The sequence below is a fragment of the Lathyrus oleraceus genome, chromosome 4 (genome assembly GCF_024323335.1).
Source record: "Lathyrus oleraceus cultivar Zhongwan6 chromosome 4, CAAS_Psat_ZW6_1.0, whole genome shotgun sequence".
Taxonomy (NCBI): domain Eukaryota; kingdom Viridiplantae; phylum Streptophyta; class Magnoliopsida; order Fabales; family Fabaceae; genus Lathyrus; species Lathyrus oleraceus.
Genome location: NC_066582.1, coordinates 52,396,245 through 52,402,638, shown reverse-complemented (window position 1 = coordinate 52,402,638; position 6,394 = coordinate 52,396,245). Strand labels below are relative to the sequence as shown.

The window sequence follows — 6,394 nt, the reverse complement described above, 5'->3', positions numbered from 1 at the left end:
AGCAACCGTACTCCAACGGTTACAGGCGTAGTTACAACACCAATCTACAAGGAGCCTCACATTCTCGATCGTGAGCCCCATATTCATCTTGCAACGCCCTTTGACAAACTGGAAGTTTTATGTGAATCCTTGGTGGATTTTGATAATACGAAAAGAAATGGCGTAGACCTCACTGAAGAACTTCATAAACAAGGTTGGGGAAACTACTTTCAACGCCTCTACGGTCCAGTTTACCCAAATCTTGTGAAAGAATTTTGGAGATTTACACAGATCAGAAATGTATTATGTACTGCATTCACAAAGGTCTGAAGCTATGCCTTCCAGCACTTCTCTTCAAGTACCTCAGAGACTCCGTACGAGAAACCAGAAATCATATGAAGCCCAGAACGTAGATCCCTTTGGGAAGACTCATCTTAGATGTACTGATAGAAAGTGGTCTCGTGGACCATCTGGTAAGGCTCAGGCTCATGGAAGACATGGCAATCGACACTGGAAAGCCTCTGAACTCCAAGAATCTGAAGAGCATGGAGATTCTGGATAAGGTCAACGTTAGACCTACTCTGGACACTTCTTGGGATGCCTTAAAAGATCAGAGGAAAATTCCTCATGGTCTATATCTGTTCTCCAAGGAAGAACCTAAAGAGGCAATCCTCTTCTATCTACAAGGTCTGAAGGATGAAGGAGTAGATATCTCAGACTTCAATTTGAACGATCTGCCAGATAAAGCTCCAAACTTCATGAGGCATAAAAGAGGTCCCTCTGAGAAGACATCACAGGCGAAGAAAGCAAAGCTAGGAGAATCCTCTGGATCAAGACCTCCAACACCTCTGCATGAGCCTTCTGGTAAGTCTGTCTCTCCTGCTCCCTCTGCACAAACACGACAACTTGCTTCTTCTATCCCTCAACCAACACCTCTATACACTCCATCTGAAATCCCTCCTTCAACCACCAGAACATCTCAACCACTCCCAAAATTCAACCTTACCACTACCTCCTTACCCCTATCTGAAGCTGAAAGGCTGAATGAAACCACCTCCTCAACTTCTTCCCTAGAATCACCCCCTACTTCGTCATCTCATTTGACACATAATTCTCTGACCCTTCTTCTCCCACTCTAGCCCAACTTCAGACTCAGAACCTGGCGTCACAACAACCACAACAAAATCCACCTGAATCTGAAGTAACCTCACCACCCATAGAACAACCAAACCTAACACCATCTGACAGTCAACCCTCTGACCTAAACACTTCTGACACACCTCCACCAAACACTTCTGCTGAACCACAAACTCTCAACCTAAGCCCTCCCGCTTCTTCACCTCTACCATCTGAACCAGAAAACTCCCTGCCAACCCTAGAGAAAGCAATTATGTTGTTTGCAGGAGCATCAGTTGAAAAGTTCAAGTCTCTGACCATCAACTTTGGCATAAGTGATGATCCTTCCTCTGTTAGGACACACTAGATTAGAGTTATTGGCTGGATGACCTCTGAGGCCTTCAAGCTGAAGAACCTCTCTGAGCAAGTCAGAAACGACTTCATCAGAGACGCTGAGGCAAGACTACAGGAGCGCTTAGCCAGATAGGCTGAGGAACAGGCCAGAAAGGAAGCAGAAGAAAGAGCAAGGCAAGAAGAAATTCAAAGGGTCAAGGAAGATGAAGCCAAAGCTCTAGCTGACGCTGCTGCTGCTAAAGCTGAAGCAAAAGCTACTGCTGAAGCTGAAGCTAAAGTCGCTGTTGAAGCTGAAGCTCTCCGTGCTGACGATCAGAATGCTCTGACTCAGGGGGAGTCCTCTACATTTTCCCCTCTGGTTCTCAAGACCCTTAAGGAGCTTCAGAAAGAGAAGAATACCACATTTTCCCATATTTTATCCTTGCGCCTATTTTGCCGTGGGGGGTTGGTTCACAGGTACCACCTTTGTAACTTCATGGTATACTCATGGATTGGCAAATTCCTATTTGGAAGGTTGTAACTTCTTAACTGCAGCAGTCTCTACTCCTGCTAATAGTTTAGCACACTCTTTGGTGTTACTGTGGGGTCCTGAAGCACAGGGAGATTTGACCCGTTGGTGTCAATTAGGTGGTCTGTGGACTTTTGTTGCTCTTCACGGTGCTTTCGGATTAATAGGTTTTATGTTACGTCAATTTGAACTTGCTCGATCTGTTCAATTGCGGCCTTATAATGCAATCGCATTCTCCGGTCCAATTGCTGTTTTTGTTTCTGTATTCCTTATTTATCCACTGGGCCAGTCTGGTTGGTTCTTTGCGCCTAGTTTTGGTGTAGCAGCTATATTTCGATTCATTCTCTTTTTCCAAGGGTTTCATAATTGGACATTAAACCCATTTCATATGATGGGAGTTGCTGGTGTATTAGGCGCTGCCCTACTATGCGCTATTCATGGCGCTACCGTAGAAAATACCTTATTTGAAGATGGTGATGGCGCAAATACATTCCGGGCTTTTAACCCAACCCAAGCAGAAGAAACTTATTCAATGGTTACTGCTAACCGCTTTTGGTCCCAAATCTTTGGGGTTGCTTTTTCCAATAAACGTTGGTTACATTTCTTTATGTTATTTGTACCAGTAACTGGTTTATGGATGAGTGCTCTTGGAGTAGTCGGTCTGGCCCTGAACCTACGTGCCTATGACTTTGTTTCTCAAGAAATCCGCGCAGCGGAAGATCCTGAATTTGAGACTTTCTACACCAAAAATATTCTCTTAAACGAAGGTATTCGTGCGTGGATGGCGACTCAAGATCAGCCTCATGAAAACCTTATATTCCCTGAGGAGGTTCTACCACGTGGAAACGCTCTTTAATGGAACTTTAGCTTTAACTGGTCGTGACCAAGAAACTATTGGTTTTGCTTGGTGGGCCGGGAATGCCCGACTTATCAATTTATCCGGTAAACTACTGGGGGCCCATGTAGCCCATGCCGGATTAATAGTATTCTGGGCCGGAGCAATGAACCTATTTGAAGTTGCTCATTTCGTACCCGAGAAGCCCATGTATGAACAAGGCTTAATTTTACTTCCCCATCTAGCAACTCTAGGTTGGGGGGTAGGTCCTGGAGGGGAAGTTATCGACACCTTTCCATACTTTGTGTCTGGAGTACTTCACTTAATTTCCTCTGCAGTATTGGGCTTTGGCGGTATTTATCATGCACTTCTGGGACCTGAGACTCTTGAAGAATCTTTTCCATTCTTTGGTTATGTATGGAAAGATAGAAATAAAATGACTACTATTTTAGGTATTCACTTAATTTTGTTAGGTATAGGGTCTTTTCTTCTAGTATTTAAGGCTTTTTATTTTGGAGGTATATATGATACCTGGGCTCCAGGAGGGGGAGATGTAAGAAAAATTACCAACTTCACCCTTAGTCCAAGCATTCTATTTGGTTATTTACTAAAATCCCCTTTTGGGGGAGAAGATTGGATTGTTAGTGTGGACGATTTGGAAGATATAATTGGGGGACATGTATGGTTGGGTTCCATTTGTATACTTTGTGGAATCTGGCATATCTTAACCAAACCCTTTGCATGGGCTCAACGTGCACTAGTATGGTCTGGAGAAGCTTACTTATCTTATAGTTTAGGTGCTTTAGCCGTTTTTGGTTTTATAGCTTGTTGCTTTGTCTGGTTTAATAATACTGCTTATCCTAGTGAGTTTTATGGTCCCACTGGACCGGAAGCTTCTCAAGCTCAAGCATTTACTTTTCTAGTTAGAGACCAACGTCTTGGAGCTAATGTAGGCTCCGCTCAAGGGCCTACCGGTTTAGGTAAATATCTAATGCGTTCTCCGACCGGAGAAGTCATTTTTGGAGGAGAAACTATGCGTTTTTGGGATCTGCGTGCTCCCTGGTTAGAACCTCTAAGAGGTCCTAATGGTTTGGACTTGAGTAGACTGAAAAAAGATATACAGCCTTGGCAAGAACGTCGTTCCGCGGAATATATGACTCATGCTCCTTTAGGTTCTTTAAATTCCGTGGGTGGCGTAGCTACAGAGATTAATGCAGTCAGTTATGTCTCTCCTAGAAGTTGGTTAGCTACTTCTCATTTTGTTCTAGGATTCTTCCTATTCGTAGGTCATTTATGGCACGCGGGAAGAGCTCGCGCAGCTGCCGCAGGATTTGAAAAAGGAATTGATAGAGATTTTGAGCCTGTTCTTTCCATGACTCCTCTTAATTGAGACATGAAATCCAATGCTTGACGTAAGAATCACATTGATTTTAGTATACATATTGGGTTGAGTCGAGGAGATCATATTGAAAAAAGGTTTTGTTTTTCAATTCATTTATATCTAATCTTTTTTCGGGCTCGGCTAAGTGGTGATATAGCCGAGCCCGAAAAAACGGAGCCAACCAAAATCAATAAAAAAAATCCATTCGCCAAGAAAAAGGAGAGAGGGGGATTCGAACCCTCGATAGTTCTTTGTTTCGAACTATACCGGTTTTCAAGACCGGAGCTATCAACCACTCAGCCATCTCTCCAAAAGATAATTTCTATTTTATCTTTATTCCACTCAAGAGAACATGACCATACAAATTAATACCCTTTTCTCTATGATAAAGATATCTCTCTATGATAAAGATATCCAGTGTGAATCTATTGGTCTAGTTCTCTATCCGTATATATTATATATGCATGATCCAGCATGCTCTTTTGTGAAATAAAAAAAACTACCCCTCGATCCATGCCTCAATAAGGAGTGTCATCTAAAATCAATGGATTCATGATAAAACCCTCCATAAGGAGAATGTCTTTTTTATTTCTTTTTGGAAGGGGTCAATAAGGGGTTGGGGGATCAAATGGTATAGTTCTTTTGTTGGTAAATTAGAGGATTATAAACATGACTATTGCGTTTCAATTAGCTGTTTTTGCATTAATTGTTACTTCATCCATTTTATTAATTAGTGTACCTGTTGTACTTGCTTCTCCTGATGGTTGGTCAAGTAACAAAAATGTTGTCTTTTCTGGTACATCATTATGGATTGGATTAGTATTTCTAGTGGGTATTCTGAATTCTCTCATCTCTTGAAACTATTCATTCTGGATCAAAAAACGAAATGACCCCTCCCCCCGAATTCTTTCGGGTTGTGTGTGAGGCACATGAAAATGGAATATATAAGACCCCACAAATAAAGAAAACTAAAACATTATTAATGGGAGGGGTCAAACTCCTTCTATTGGAAAAAGCTTATATCTTATACTTAATATGATATATAGATATATAGTAAAACTAAAAACTTGAATATTAAAATATTCATATTTTTTTCTGAATTTCATATTATTTTCTGAATATAGAATAATAATCTATATCTTCTATATATATAATATATATCTATATATTAATAAGAATTCTTAATAGAAACGAATATTAATAGAAAATCATCTATTTCGAATAGAAAGATATAGATTTCAAAATGGACTCTCCATTCATTTCATTAGATAGATAAGATCACCAAAACTTCGTGATCTGCTGGCGAACTTATTCCAATTCAATAATAGATCTCAATATTATGCCTTGAAGAGGACTCGAACCTCCACGCTGTTTAGCACGAGATTTTGAGTCTCGCGTGTCTACCATTTCACCACCAAGGCATCAATCATATTCTATGAATATGATATCTATCTTATGGAATATATTACAAATATATAGTATAAGATATTATTAGATATCTTATTATATGATAATATAGATGGGATAGAATTTGTCGTTGTTCCCCAGTAGCTCAGTGGTAGAGCGGTCGGCTGTTAACCGATTGGTCGTAGGTTCAAATCCTATTTGGGGAGATTTTATTCATTTCCAATTAAAGAATTTGGAATCAAAAGGAAGTGTAAAGTTTATTTCTATTACATTCTATCTCATCGTATACTATTCTACTATATTGGGGACTCCCGGTCAATACCTATGTGTAGATTATTGATATTCCTTTGTTCTACAGTCTGGGGCTATTCTATTATAGACTATTTTGTTTCAACCTCAATCATAGTTTATTTTCTTATCCCCAAGGTCCTTCCCCTTTTAGCCGGTTGTGGGCGAGGAGGGATTCGAACCCCCGACACCGTGGTTCGTAGCCACGTGCTCTAATCCGCTGAGCTACAGGCCCCATCCTGTCTCCACTAGATCTGTTCCCCGGAGTACCCTATAAGAAACATTTACTCTTCCCAGCTATATTTTGATTAAGAAGATGTGAAAGCGACTCTCTCCTTATAAGAATACAAATAGAATAATGATTGTGCGTTCCGAGGTGTGAAGTGGGATAGATTTAATAATTGGGGTTTAGAATAAGACGACCTTTTCATTCTTATTTTCTTTTGCTATTGAAAAAGAGAATAAGAATGAAAAGTGTTAAGCTTTTTATCATCCTGGCGCCGAGCTATTTTTCCGCAGGGCCTCC

The 6,394-nt window shown here is 40.7% G+C and overlaps 2 non-coding genes and 1 pseudogene across 2 annotated transcripts; 2 read left to right on the top strand and 1 right to left on the bottom strand.

Moving 5' to 3' along the window:
• The first annotated feature begins 476 nt into the window (after positions 1–476).
• LOC127135975 (uncharacterized) lies at positions 477–5,605 on the top strand (annotated as a pseudogene).
• Positions 5,606–5,714: 109 nt separating this feature from the next.
• Positions 5,715–5,786, top strand: TRNAN-GUU (transfer RNA asparagine (anticodon GUU)). Its single transcript has one exon. It is a non-coding gene; the product is annotated as a tRNA-Asn (tRNA).
• A 243-nt stretch (positions 5,787–6,029) lies between these two features.
• On the bottom strand, positions 6,030–6,103 carry TRNAR-ACG (transfer RNA arginine (anticodon ACG)). Its single transcript has one exon. It is a non-coding gene; the product is annotated as a tRNA-Arg (tRNA).
• Positions 6,104–6,394: the final 291 nt, after the last annotated feature.